The sequence below is a fragment of the Gymnoscopelus microlampas genome (assembly GCF_963454915.1).
Source record: "Gymnoscopelus microlampas genome assembly, chromosome: 1".
Lineage (NCBI taxonomy): Eukaryota > Metazoa > Chordata > Actinopteri > Myctophiformes > Myctophidae > Gymnoscopelus > Gymnoscopelus microlampas.
The window spans coordinates 64,255,246-64,270,802 of NC_139962.1; the positions used below are offsets into that span (position 1 = coordinate 64,255,246).

At 42.7% G+C, this 15,557-nt stretch overlaps 1 long non-coding RNA gene across 1 annotated transcript; it reads left to right on the forward strand.

Moving 5' to 3' along the window:
- The first annotated feature begins 14,428 nt into the window (after positions 1 to 14,428).
- LOC311041529 lies at positions 14,429 to 15,270 on the forward strand. Its single transcript, XR_014600426.1, has 3 exons — positions 14,429 to 14,572; positions 14,686 to 14,782; positions 15,002 to 15,270. It is a non-coding gene; the product is annotated as an uncharacterized lncRNA (long non-coding RNA).
- Positions 15,271 to 15,557: the final 287 nt, after the last annotated feature.

Consider the following 15,557-nt stretch of genomic DNA (forward strand, 5'->3'; position numbering starts at 1 on the left):
TGTTTGTGTTTGTGTTTTCTGTAAATTGAATTTTGGTACTTGAGGGATGTTTTTGAGGGCTTTATTTGGAAACATTTGCAAACAGGACCCGGACCCCCATCTGAAATTATTTTGTGTGTCTTTGTGTCGATCCTCTCTGTATGTCTGTCTCAGATACTCTCAGTATCTGTCTCAGATACTCTCAGTATCTGTCTCTCTGTCTCTGTGTGGTCTATCTATTGTCTCTCTACCTTTACCTCTGTGTCTGTGTGTGTGTGTGTGTGTGTGTGTGTGTGTGTGTGTGTGTGTGTGTGTGTGTGTGTGTAAACATTTTAGCATCAAAATATACTCTGAGTACCAAAGTATAAGTACTTTTTTTTAAAAGTACATTTCTAGATGTGGAATATGCAACAGAAAAAGATGAGAGACATGAGTTGACTATTGTCTTTTATAGACTTGCAATTATTCCCTTTGGCTGATTGGTGACTCTTATTCCAATAAATTGCTCTAAAAGGAGCTGGCTAAACGTGTTGTACATCTCCTTTGTTTTTCCCTTGTTTTTGAAGGGGGATGGGATAAAAGCAATATGTACTTTTTAAAAGAGTAATATGTAGTAAGTAACATTTTATTCTCCTCGGCCGGCCAACCAGCCAGCCAATCAATGGGAGTACTTTTTCCACCATTGGGTAAGTACAACCAGACATATTTTGAGAACATTTCTGTAATGATACAACACACACAGAACACCTGTACCGGTGAAACCTTTATTAAATCAATCCAACAAACAAATTACACCCCCATAAAGACATAAAACTCTGTGTAATGTAAAGAAGCAAGTGCCTTTGGGGCGGGGCTTAACTCATTTCAGTTCGTCCCTATTGGTGGTCTGAGTCCACGTACCAAATTTGTACTTGGTAGCATGCTGCAAACTGGAATGATGGCTGTTTAAAGCCCAGCCAATGGGCAGACAGAGGGGCGGGGCTTAAGTAATTACAGTTCGTCCCTATTGGTGGTTTTAGTCCATGTAAAACATTTATACTCCGTAGCATGCTGCGAACTTGAGTTATGGCTGTTTAAAGGCCAGCCAATGGGAAGACAGAGGGGGCGGGGCTTCACCAATTCATGCTCGTCCCTATTGGTGGTCTAAGTCCACATACCAAATTTGGACTTGGTGGCATGCTGGAAACTGGAGTTATAGCTGTTTAAAATCCCGTGCTCATCCCGTGCTCATACGGGCGGATATGGCTGTTTAAAGGCCAGCCAATGGGAAGACAGAGGGGGCGGGGCTTCAGCAATTCATGCTCGTCCCTATTGGTGGTCTAAGTCCACATACCAAATTTGGACTTGGTGGCATGCTGCAAACTGGAGTTATAGCTGTTTAAAATCCCGTGCTCATCCCGTGCTCATACGGGCGGACGGACATAACATACGCTGGGGGTCCCTGGACTGCAGCAATTCATGCTCGTCCCTATTGGTGGTCTAAGTCCACATACCAAATTTGGACTTGGTGGCATGCTGCAAACGGGAGTTAAAGCTGTTTAAAATCCCGTGCTCATCCCGTGCTCATACGGGCGGACGGACATAACATACGCTGGGGGTCCCTGGACCCCTCTTTGATAACCAGTGGCACGTGTGGCCAATGAGAGGAGAGATGGCTAGGCAATCTCCAAGTCCGTGTGTGTGTGTGTGTGTGTGTGCGTGTGTTTGTATGTGTTGCTTCTTTGCCGTGCTCATCCCGTGCTACAAACAAACGGACATAACATACGGACGGACGGACATACGGACAAAGTCAAGTGTAGAGCGTTTGGCACCGCTAAAAAAGAGTGTCTTGTTGTCACCGTTTATCTAATAGCTGGAGGGAATTCGTCAAAAATCATGAAGATTGTGCACCTAGTGATCAAGCTTCTGGAAAGGCATCATTTTCAAGATGAAGATTGTGCACCTAGTGATCGAGCTTCTGGAAAGGCATCATTTTCAAGATGACTTCCGCGATGGCTTCTGGGAGCTTAAAATCTCATTCATTACTCAACCTAGAAAGGTGTTTTTTTTGTTTCTAATCGTAGATTTCCGGGCTCAAGAAATGTGACTGAGTCAGTAAAATTACTATCGGTTAATTATTTATTGCCAAAATCTTTGATTTTTCATATCCCTCCCAGCTAGGGACATCACCTGGTATGCCATCTTGAATTTGACAATAAATAATTAACTGATAATAATTTTACTGATTCAGACACATTCCTTGAGTCCTAAAACCTAGGGTTCCATCTTGAAAATGACACCTTTCCACAAGTCAGATTTTCCTAGATTTTTTGTATGGTATATAGTAGGCCCAATAGTAACATCCATTGCAAAATATGTTCTATCAATTATTTGGGGTTCCAATCATACCTATACCAATCTAGCAGTTATTGCAAAAGGACCACTAGGGCCGAGCCTAACTCATTTGCAATGTTTTTTGAAAACCTCATGCTCATACCTGACACCATGCCAAAAATCTGAAACTTGCCACCAAGTGCACAATTGTTATGAATTCCCTGCCAGCTTATAACAACTTCTACCCTGTATGAATCCTCATTATCTTCACATGTGCATTTTGACCAAAGCATTTGACACCAACTTCAACTAAAGGGTGTTTTCCTCTGTATGAGTACTCATGTGCGTTTTTAGACTTTTAGGATGACGGAAACGTTGTTCACAAACTGTACAAGCAAAGGGCTTTTCACCTGTATGAGTCCTCATGTGTGATTTTAGAGTAATACTGTGACTGAAACTTTGATCACAAAATGTACAAGCAAAGGGCTTTTCGCCTGTATGAGTCCTCATGTGTGATTTTAGATTACTACTACAACTGAAACTTTGTTGACAAACTGTACAAGCAAATGGCTTGTCACCTGTATGAGTCCTCATGTGTGCTTTTAGATTACTACTACAACTGAAACTTTGATCACAAACTGTACAAGCAAATGGCTTTTCGCCTGTATGAGTCCTCATGTGTGATTTTAGAGCAACATCTTGACGGAAACTTTGTTGACAAACTGTGCAAGTAAAGGGTTTTTCACCTGTATGAGTCTTCATGTGTGTTTTCAGATGAGCCATCCGACTAAAGCCTTTACCACAAACTGTACAATCAAAGGGCTTTTCACCTGTATGAGTCCTCATGTGTATGTTTAGATTACTTGTGCTAACACAGCCTTGACCACAAACTGTACAAACACAGGGTTTTTCGCCTGTATGAGTCCTCATGTGTTTGTTTAGATCACCTCTTTGACTACATACTTTACCACAAACGGTACAAGCAAAGGGCCTTTCAACCATATGAATCTTTATGTGACTCTTTAGATGTTCCTTTCGATTAAACATTTCGCCACACTCTGTGCAACTAAAGCTTTTCTTCCCTGTATGACTACTCATGGAGTGAGTTTGTTTTGATGATTTCAGATCCTGGGACAACTTGTGGCTTAAAGACAATATTTTTCTTTCAAGGTTTTGTGTTTTGTGTGATTTCAGTGTGTTTAAAGCTGACTGACCTGCCTTGCTCTCCTCCCACTCACCACTGTCTTCAGTGTCAGATTCAGAACAGTGTGAAGAGAGGAGATGGTCATGTGATGTTACCCAGTTCTTTACATAAGCTTTTGTTTTCATGTGTTCAGTTGAGGTGCTGGCTACAGGCTCCGTCTCTCCGTTTTCATCATAATCTTCACTTTTCATTGTTAGTAATGTCTGTGTTGACCCATCTGGTCTTTGAAGTAGCTCCTCCTGTTCCTCTTTAATCTGTAGAGGTTGTGGTTCCTCCTGAACCAGACTGGAGCTCCTCTCCTGCTGTTCTAGGGAAACCTCCCCTTTACACACAGGGAGGAGCAGGAAGTCTAGGAAAAAAGATTCAAATGAGAGACCATTAAAGGTTTGAACTTTACATATTTTCATTCAGTGCCTCTGTTGTATGAAAAGCTAGTGCACACACATCTACTTCAGTGCCCAGGTGCCGGACAAACAACATTTCAACTATAAGGAAAAAAGTGAGCAAACTGGGTAAAAAAAGCTCTGCTATATCCATTACGCTCTAAATGTTTCCAGCAGTCAGATCTTCATCAGGAAATCTGATACAGTCCTCCTACTGTCTCAACCGCCAGTGAGGAGCCCCCACCGGAAGGACCTAAAGCCTCCGTCCTACTCCTCCCGCCCAACACTCCCTGCTGACAGATGCCGCCACAGCCTGCAAGGAGTACGTGCAGTGATCACCCTCCCCATTTGGCTTCCCTCGAACACGGGCCAATTGTGTTTGTATAGACGCTCGTCAAAAGTAGTCACATTGTTAATGTTAAAATCGAATACAGATTCATTTCCGGTCATTTTTACACCCTTATTACTGGCCCACTTTCACCACGGGTACAACTCTACAACAGAATATAAAAAAAGAGCTTGAAACTTACTGAAATCCAGGTGGTCTTCAGGTTCTTGTTGAAGGGGGTCTTCAGGTTCTTGTTTAATAGAAACAGTCCTGGCCGGAGAACTCATTTTCACCTCCAGGCTGGACTCCACACACTGGTCTGGAATGAAGGAATAGAATAAGGACTATAATAATAGGGACTTTGATGTGGCATGAATAAGGACTTTAATAATAAGGACTTTGATGTGACATGAATAAGGACTTTAATAATAAGGACTTTGATATGACATGAATAAGGACTTTAATAATACAGACTATGAGGTGACATGATTAAGGATGTTGATGTTCCATGAATAAGGACTTTAATAATAAGGACTTTGGATGTGAAATGAATAAGAACTCTAATAATAAGGACTTTAATGCATCATGGGTTGAAGATGAAGGTTGCATATGAAACAGAGGGAACAGGGGTTGTAAATCTTTTAAATCTTGCACTATTCGCACTTTAAACAAAGCCCCGTGGCTGAATGAGGACACTAGTTCACTCCGTCGCGAGTGTAGAAAGGTCGAGCGGCGGTGGAAGTCCTCTAAACTTGAGGCCCACCGGCTACATCTTAAAACTCTTTTAATTAATTTTAACTCCATGGTCAAAGCAGCAAGGGCTGCCTATTTTGCCAAGTTAATATCCTCTAGTAGACGAAATCCTAAAGTACTTTTTGATACCATGAATAACATTGTCTGTCCACCTTCACCTGACCCCCCTGTTTTTTCCGTCACCGACTGCAATAACTTCCTCTCATTTTTTATCAACAAGGTTGAAACTATCAGAACAGGCATTATCCCCTCCATTTCTGTTCCTCACCCACCTCCAAATCACCAGTCTATCCTAGACTCTTTTGCACCCGTTTCCCTCCGTCATCTTACAGAGCTAGTCAGTAGCATGAAAACCTCCTCCAGTCCACTTGACATTATCCCAACCACTATTTTAAAAGATGTTTTTAGCTCCATAGGTCCATCTCTACTCCACATCATTAATCTTTCTCGGTCCTCTGGTATTGTCCCCTCCTATTTTAAAGCAGCTACTGTCCATCCACTTTAGCCTGGATTGGATCCTGAATCCCACAACAGCTACCAGCCAATTTCAAAGCTCCCTTTTATTTCCAAGATTTTAGAGAAAATTGTTGCCACCCAACTTTTAACAGTTTTAAATAACCACAGCATTTTAGACACATTTCAGTCAGGTTTTAGACAATTGCACTCAACTGAGACAGCCCTTTTACGTGTCTCAAGTGATTTAATGATGTCATCTGACGCTGGAAATTGTTCAATCCTGGTTTTACTTGACATGAGAGCTGCCTTCGACACGCTTGATCACTTGATTTTAATTAATAGACTTAATAAACAGGTGGGGATCACAGGGAGAGCCTTAGAATGGTTCTCCTCCTACCTCATGGGTAGGAGTTTTAATGTTGCTGTCGGCACACATGTGTCAGCATCTGCCCCCCTATCCTACGGGGTCCCTCAGGGCTCTGTCCTTGGACCAACACTGTTCGCACTTTATATGATACCATTAGGTCACCTTATCAGCACTTTTAAAGGAATATCCTATCATTTTTTATGCAGATGACATCCAACTTTATTATTCTTTTAACCCAAAGAGCCCAGCTGATTTTAATTTCAACATTTTACACAAATGCCTGTCAGCCATAAAGGCCTGGATGTCTGAACATTTTTTATCTCTAAATGAGGCGAAAACAGAGGTGCTCATTGTGGCACCTGATAGCCTCATTCCAAAGGTGGTGGACTGTATCGGGCCCCTCAAAGAAAATGTCCGTCCAAATCTGAGAAACCTAGGTGTCAATTTCAACCAGTCCATGCAGCTAAACACTCACATCAGTTCCATAACCCGCACCTGCTTCTTCCATCTCAGAAACATCGCAAAGCTCAGATCCATTGTTTCATACCCAGAGTTAGAAATGATCATTCACGCATTCATATCATCCCGCTTAGAGATTATTGTAATTCACTTTTCACCTGCCTCAATAAAACCGCCATGGAACGTCTTCAGTTGATTCAAAATGCCGCAGCCAGATTACTTACCAGATCCAGCAGGAGGTGCCATATCACTCCTGTCCTAGCCTCCTTACACTGGCTCCCTGTCAAATTCAGGGTCCATTTCAAGATTTTGGTTATCACCTACAGAGCACTCCATGGTCAGGCTCCACAATATTTAATCGACCTGGTCCCACGCCATGAGCCGCAAAGAGCCCTAAGGTCAGCCGATAAGGGTCTTTTAAAGGTCACCAGAACATTTTTAAAGACCAAAGGTGACAGGGCCTTCCAAACGGTTGCCCAAAATCTTTGGAATGGTCTCCCACAAGCCCTGAGAGATGCTGCATCTGTTGACATTTTTAAAAACAACTTTAAAACGCTTTTATTTGAGCAGGCGTTTATTGATGCTATATGATCTTGTTTTCTCTTTGTCTGTTATTGTTATTGTTAAGATACTTTGTACAGCTTTTAATTACCTTTGCCTGTTGTTTTTATTTTCTGTATGTAAAGCACTTTGTGAGTTTCTCTCTGTGAGAGGTGCTATATAAATAAAATGTACTTACTTACTTACTTACTAAAGAAGTGTTTTCAAAGACTGGCCAGTGATGACAGATTACTTTTTACCAGTATGTCTTCATTGATGCTGGACAATTCAGACTACATTTGATATCACCATAATTATGTTAATATTCAATAACTAGATTTTAGTTTATAAACAGTCTAAGACTTCTGTATGAAACTGAACCAGACAATGCATTCATATTATGAACCAGAATGTTCATCTTACAATTACAAACACTAACAAGGAAATGAAAGAATATAATAATCTTATCTCAAAATAAGAATAGGTCACCCCTAGTGACCTATTCGAATCGAATCCATCTATGGGGATCTCCATATATGAGATGGTTGGGACCTTCTCATATATGGAGATCCCCATAGATGGAGACAATCAACCTCCCCAAGTCTGACATCATAGAATCTCTCCTAGAACCCCATATATGGATCTAACCAAAACGTCCAGGATTGACATACTAGTCCCATGTTTGGGCATAACTGACATAGCCCGCTCCATATATGGATATGACTGACATCACCGTAATGACACCAGGGCCGCAGCCAACGGTGTGAAAGGCAACGGAACTCCCTGGTTAATTGAGTTCCATCAGCGACCCTGAGCGAGATTAACTCTCTCCAGAGAAATAAGCATCAATACAACAGTTGGTTGAGCATTGGTCGTGTTTGGTATCACGTAGGCTTAATGGTGGTATTAGATGATAGGTTTAGAATGGGTAATTCACTAAGTAGGATATTCCTTCTACATTCCTTCTACAGTCTATTTCCATTTCATCAAAACACTGTACTGTTTTGCCAAATGTTGATCTAATCGTTGCTGCATTTAACATGTTGTCTATACACATAGTTAGTTCACATTTTTTATAGATTATTTCCTTTACATCAAAACACTGTAGTGTTTTGCCAAATGTTCATCTAATTGTTGCTCCATGCACAGAATATCAGCTTTTAGATGAAAAGAATGGCTATAAAGTTAAAGGAAATGTGACTTGCTGTCAATCACATAGTTAATTCATGTAGCATATTTCATTTATATCAAGTCACTATGTAGTGTCTGGTAGTGTTCTGCATGGCTGCAAACTTCCTGATGTTAGGGTTCGCATGTTGCGTGGATTTAAATGAAATCGTATCATGCTTGATGCTTTTACTGATAAATATTCTCATCTAAGGTAAGTGTGGCTCTGTTATTTGCTCACTGCAAGTGAGCGCGTGTTGGGGCTTTGTGATTTCAGATCAGTTGTCCTGCTTGCGCAGGCAATCTGTAATATCACATGAGCAGAGTCACACCGCCAAATCTGAATGCAATATCATTGCAGTAAATGGTTAATATTGCAGGAAATTGTTATATATGCAATATGGTAAATGGTTATGCAATATGGTAAATGGTTAATAAATATGCAATATGGTAAATGGTTAATAATTTGTAATTGGTTATTCCTGAGCTGAAGTGTCAAAATGAATTATCTAAATGACATAGTAACAACAATTACAATTTACAATGTAGGCATTTATCCGACGCTCTTATCTAAAGTGACTTATCTAAAGTAAACAAGTTGATCTTAAATACTGCATCAAAAAGTAATCAACAAACTATACTATAAAACATTGGCCAAATTACAGCACATAGCGAAATAATGAAATGTGAATGTTCTCTCATGAGCAATGGCAATGCTGAGCAATGGTCTAAGTCTGGAAAGATGTTCACCAAACTAAACCTACGGGTACCTCAGCATGGAAATTGCTTTGTGTGCTTCATTCTGTCTCATGGAGATGAAGAGGGGATTTCTGGAAAAGATGGAAAGCCGATAACCGTCAGGGAGATCAGGTCTCTATTCAGCGGCAAAGAATGCCGTGCTCTCTTCCGGAAGCCCAAATTGTTCTTCGCTCAAGCCTGCCGCGGAGAGGAGATCCAGAATAAAGTGCTGCTGCAGACTGATGGATCTAAAGGAACATCAGGCAAATCTGCAGGTTTCCTTCCAGAATATGCCGATTTCCTGCATGGCTTTGCCAACATCGACCTGCATCTCTCAATGAGGACTACAGACACTGACACGGTACATCCAGGAACTCTGCCAACAACTGGGCATAGGGTGCAAAAGGTAAAATCAGATACAAGGCTATCTTTTACATTACATTACAGTAATTTAGCAGACACTTATCCAAAGCGACTTACAATAAGTGCATTCAACATAGGTAGGGAACAAAACTACTAATCACCAGAAGTCTTAAGTGCATTCTCTTCTAATACAAGCAACTAAGAGTATACCTAGCGCTAAGGTAAAAGTGCAATATATCAGCTACCTAGTTTCTCAAACAGATGAGACACATGGGAAAATCAAGAGCAAGAGTCAAAACAAATAAGTGTATCGAATAAACAAGATCCAGTAAAACAATAAGACAACTAGTTAACAACAAGTAGGCAAGGCGAAGAGGAAGTGTTTCCTGAAGAGGTGGGTTTTCAGCCTGCGGCGAAAGATGGACAGTGACTCTGCTGTCCTGACATCAGTGGGGAGTTCATTCCACCACTGTGGGGCCAGAACAGAAAAAAAGCTGTGACCGTGTAGATCGGCCAGAAGGACCACTGAGCGACGAGGCAACCAGTCGCCCCGTGGCGGCAGACCGAAGTGGTCGGGCAGGGGTGTAAGCATCGACCATAGCCCGGAGAAAGAAGGAGCTGTTCTGGTGGCGCCAGTCTCCAGTCTCTATAAACTGGGATAAAGGATTTCCTTTAGCCCCGCCCCGTATAAGTAAGAGATGGAGTGAACGCCCACAATTCCACCGACACACACACACACACAGGGAGTTGCAGCAGCCATGGCAGCAAAAAAAATATGCGCAGCAGAGAGACAGACCCAGGTTGGACCTCTAGCGCCATTATTTTCAGAATTCTGGCTGCACTGTCATGGAAAACGGTAAACGGAAGACTCGCCCCCAAAACACTAGGGGTGTCAGAAAAAATCGATTCGCGATTCTACTGTTGGACGATTCAGAATCGATTCCCATTTTCAATAAAACAATTTTCCAAAAAAGAAAAAAAAGAAAAATTGGGGGGGGATCTTGGATTTACCTTTGTGTCTTTACATTATTATCAGTTGATAAACAATTATAAAAGCTACATAAATGTACTCTGCTCTCATGCCAGCAGACTGGAGTAGATCCTGAAATCCTATGTTTTGAATCAAGAATCGTTTTGAATCGAGAATCATTTTTGAATCGAGAATAGTTTGTTTTGAAAAAAATCGGAAAAATTGGAATCGTGACCCCAAGAATTGGAATCGAATCGTATCGTGAGATAGCAGAAGATTCATAGCCCTACATGTCACCCCCATTTCTTTCGCAGACAAGCGGTTATTAAGGGTTCGAAGCCTATAAGGCTTTAAGCCTTATTGCATCTCTTGGCTTTCACTATTATTGAGGGTTCGAGGCCTATAAGGCTCGAAACCTCTTTGAAACTGTTGGCTTTCACTATTCTTCCGCCGTTTTTTCTGTTCTGGCCTAACCGTGTGGTCACTTTTTACGAAACTCGGCAATATTGTAGAGGGCTATGCCAAACGGCGAAGACACGAAACTCACAACCATTTGAACTTTGAACAGGTACAACTCATGCCCGGTTTGACCTACAGCGGTGAAACTCGATACACACATGTGCCTCCTCATGCCTAACAACTTTCATAATCTGACTTTTGACCTCTGACCTTTAGATCTCCCACCATTTTGAATTATATGAAAAACAGCAAAAATATATCTCCTCCTGGGATCTTTGAGCAATCTGCACGAAGTGTTTTACACATGAACTTTGGACCTATGCCAACAGATGTGAGCAGCTAGATTTTGTCTAAGTGAAAACGTTAAGCTTTTATAAGCCAATGTCTCTCTCTCTCGCTCTCTCTCTCTCTCTCTCGTTTGAAAATCCAAACGTTTGGCCGACAGCCATGGCACTTGCTTACACATGTGCCTTGACTCATGAGGAACACATCTGTCTCTTCAACCAGTAAGCTCCGCCCTTAGATCTTCTGCCATTTTGAAAGACACTTAAACCAGTTTTTCTGCACAGAGTTTTGAGCAATTTGTGTGAAACGTTCTACACACACTCTATTGACCATTATCTGAAAATATCAGTCGAAGAGAATTTTCTCCTCTCCTTTCTCACTGCTGTCTGTCTGTGGATCGAATATGAGTGAGGTTCTCAACCCCTTTGCTCCCCTCCGTACTATCCACAATCCCTCTGCTCAGCTGTTGAGAATGCTCATTTGTTAATTGCATGGGTTGCTTTGTCTCAAGTTCAATCTATTCTGCTTCTACGTCTTGTGCTATTGTTGCATATTGCTTTTTTCCTTTTCCCTCGAACCCGCTTATTGCTGCTTGCAGCTATATTTGTATTATTGTATTTGTTTTAGTGAGGATAAGGTTAGAAATATAGTTTTACTGAGGTTAAAGGAGAATTTTGGACTAAGATTTTCTTACCTTTTCTATGATGTTATATCTTAGGATGAATGGTACAGTAGAACAAAAAAAAAAAACGTAAGTGTCGCTAGACAAGATTGAAATCTCGAGATGTCAATGTCGTCTAGCGAGCGAGACTTCTGTTTTTTTGGGGGGGGGACAGTGTTCTGTCACTATGAACGTCAGATCTCACCAAAAACAAACCAAAAAAAAGCTGTTAAAATATGCGATCTAACGCAAGGCCTATCCGCACACATTTTAAGCTGTGGCGGACCCGGGATGGAGTTATGACATTTTTCTACTGTACCATTCATCCTAAGATATCATAACATCATAGAAAAGGTAAGAAAACCTTAGTCCGAAATTCTCCTTTAAGTTTAGGAATAAGGTTAGGTTTAGTTTAGGCATAATTTACTAGGGTTACGTTTAGAAATATCAGGTGAATACCGCCGGATTTGCCCCGGGGCGACTGTGTTTTGGGGTCGAGCGTTCCGGTATATGGTAACCAGTGCCTGCGGTCTGACATTCGTCTCCGCAGCAGCACAGCGAGTGAACCTACGTGCAGACTAATTGACTAACTATGAAGCACCCACTAATACGGGTGCATTTCGCCTTTCCGACGTTAACGAACCCTATACCTAACCCTAACCGCACGCGGAAGCCACTAGTGGGAGTGGCGAGATGTCGGAATGGAAGGAGCACCCCCACTACTACAGATAGCCCCACGGGTTAAAAATGCAAGAGTTAGAGAAGCACCACTTAGCTTTGCGTTCAAAACAAAGTCTGCTTCACAGCTTTTCACTGTTGATGCAGCTTTGCCTCTGCTGCTGTTCTCTCTGACTCTGGGAGAGAAAAGGGGCTTAAGAGCTTACTTTATACTTTGCAGCACGACGGTGTCGCGCGCCTAAAATAGCAGACCTACAAACTGACGTGTCGTAAAAAAAAATGTGTATTGCTAAATTAGACCTGCTGGTGGCGCTATAACAGGCAATTTGAAAGTTCTGCCAGAAAACGTGTGTTTAGTGAAATATCTCCACTTTTGTACGGCTTTCTGTACGGGCGAGGGGCCAGACTTGAGTGAAGGACAGAGTTTACCCAAACATCCTCTGGTCATCACAAACGTCATCACAAATTGACACAGGGAAGCACAAACGAATGGGGCACACAATTGACAGGTGCTTGTGATTGGTGCGGGGTAATGAATCACATCACCTGCCAATTGTGTGCCCCAAACATTTGTGCGTCCTAAAGGAAGTTTAGATATATTCAGTCCTGCACTCATTCCAGGCCCCTCGCCCGTACAGAAAGTCGTCCGTGTGCAGCTCGTGGAAAAGTGGAGATATTTCACTAAACACAGGTTTTCTGGCAGAACTTTCAAATGGGTGCAGTACGTTAGTCCGACAGCACATTCCTCCGACAGCGCAGTGCTCCGACGTTAAACAGTAAACCCGAACCAAACCCGCACCCTAACCCTAACCGCACGCGGATGCCACATAGTCGGAGAAAAGGTCTGTCGGATTAACGCATGCCTCCCCTTTCAAATGGATATGAAACTACTAGAGGACAATATCTAACTCCAAGTCTTAGGAATTAATTATTGGGTGGGTACAGATGGAGTTTAGAGCACCTTTACCGCGCAGATCGTGACTACACAGCCCGTCGTCCAGACTGATCTATGACTGTGTATTTGGAATACATGAAATGTATGTAAGATCACAGACATTCTAGGGCTAGTAGGTGGTGCAATCATTGCTGCGGTGTCAGTCAGCTGCTGCGGTCCTGGCCGTCTGTTGACGTTAGCAGAGCAGCCATACACTACTGGCACCAGACGTAGGTGGTTCGTCCCGATTTTCTGTACATCTTTGTTAAGTTAGTAATTGTAAAAGTTAGTAAAAAGCAGGTAAAAGAGTAACGTGAGCAGTCAGTGACTGCAGCTGGCTGACAGCGCAGCAGGAGCTGACTGAGTCTGACACCGCAGCAATGGTTGCGCCATCTACAGGTTAGCGCTCCGTGGATTTGTGTATACAGACTGTGATGAATATGAGCCGTTCCGCCAAAGCATCATGCCTTTCGGCCTGGCGGAGACAAATAACTTATATCGGCAAAGTAATGTATATGGACCAGAGCAGGTAGTGTATAACACCCATTCGCTTATACATCTGGCTGATGATGCAAGAAAGTTTGGTGCCTTGGACAATGTTTCATGCTTCCCTTTTGAAAATGATCTGGGGACACTGAAGCGGCTAGTAAGAAGGCCACAAGGCAGTGTGCCACAACTTGTGCGGCGTTTAGATGAGAGGAACAGGCTTGATAATGGACAGGAAAGGGGGGATAAGCCTCAGCAACCACACGTATCTGGTCCAACTCTCCCAGATCGTCCGGCATGTATGCAGTACAAGCAGTACAGGCATGAGGGAAATATTATTTCCATCTCTCAAGGCAAAAACTGTTTTAATGTTGAGGGAAGAGTTGCTGTAGTGAAGAATATTGTACAGTTGTTCTCACGCTGTGTGTCAGTTTTATGACAGAGAAGGGTGCTTTTGCAGTTACCCTCTTGATTCATCTTGTGTGGGGATCAAAACAGTGACACAACTGTTTGATCGGCTTCATGGTGTGCCGGTGACTGACTTAACCGAAAAACTCATACTACTACCTTTCCAAGAGGGGTGTGTGGCTTTTCCTCAGTTGCATAACCAGTAACTGACCACAACAAAAAAAAGGGGGGGGAAAGGGGGGGGGGGGGGGTCGAAAGAAAAAAAAAGACCTGACTGACAACATGTGCACTTTGCAGTATGCCCCACTTCTACGTTGTGGAGTTCACCGCTGAGCGAACTGCAGATGGGGTGACAATCGACATCATACCCCAATGGAAACAAGCCCGCAAGGACTTTTTTGGCCGGACATTTTAGACAAAAGCATTATAAATGTAACTGTGTTGTTTTACATTCTTTTGCCTAATAAAAATTTCAATCAAAAATCAATCAATACCAGCCTGCTGGTTAATTGACGAGGCCAAGGAGGAGTGTTGGTGGCCGCGAAAGAATGCATCTTCAAAGGTGCCAAAGGCTATGCAGGGGGATGTAAAGACGGATGGGACATGGCAGAGATGCCCTGTCCATATAATGAGAAGTGCAGGTATGAAAATCATAGTTTCTGGGGGAGGGGCATAAGTCTGAAAACATGAACAATTTGCATTGCTTTAACTTAGAAAAATTGCTTAAAGTTTGTTGCCCCATTTTGTCTTTTAGGCACATATCAAGAAGCCCGAAAGAAGCTGTCAGATGCAGAGAGAGAAGCTGATAGGACGATGACGGAAAGTGACACGCCAAAAAAGCGAAAACGAAAGTACGTATATCTCTAACAATATATTGAATTGGCTATTTAGTCCTCACTAATGCTCATGATATGGCACCATTTCTGTCTACACACTATGTCACTAGTAGACACAAATTGAACCATCTTATGAGTATTAGTAATTACAAGTTTGAAAATGTGGCTGATGTGTGCTCCCTTAAGTTAACCTTTATGTTTCATGTGCTAAAATGTATGCTTTTATCTGAATAGGCCATCAAACAGAGTCACGCATCAATCAAGTGAAGACGAATCTGACACTTGTGGTGAGGATGACTTGCCACCAAAGCCCCCCCATGGACTTACGCCTAGTGTCCACCAGAGAGCTGTCCCCTCAAGTGCATCCCAGAAATTCAGGCACCACCGTGGACTTCAGAGTCCAATCAGTGTGAGGGAGTCCCCGAGCATGAGGCACTCCAGTGAAAGCCAGAGTCCAAGCAGTGCAAGTGAGTCCCGAGTGAGGCACTCCAGTGGAAGCCAGAGTCCAAGCAGTGCAAGTGAGTCCCGAGTGAAGCGCTTCAGTGGAAGCCAGGGTCCGACCTGTCCCAATTGCGTTGGACCAACAGTGTATCGAAACCTGATGGACCATATGGAGAAACAGGCCGAGTTTATGGAGAAACAGGCCGAAGACATACGAGTGATGAAGTCGATGTTGAACCAGGTGCTGAAGCCTCTGGCTGTGTCGTTGCTGGAACCACCCGCAGGAGCAGACTTTCCACTGAAAACGAATGAAGACGTCGATTCCATGAACGAGAAGCTTAGTGACCCT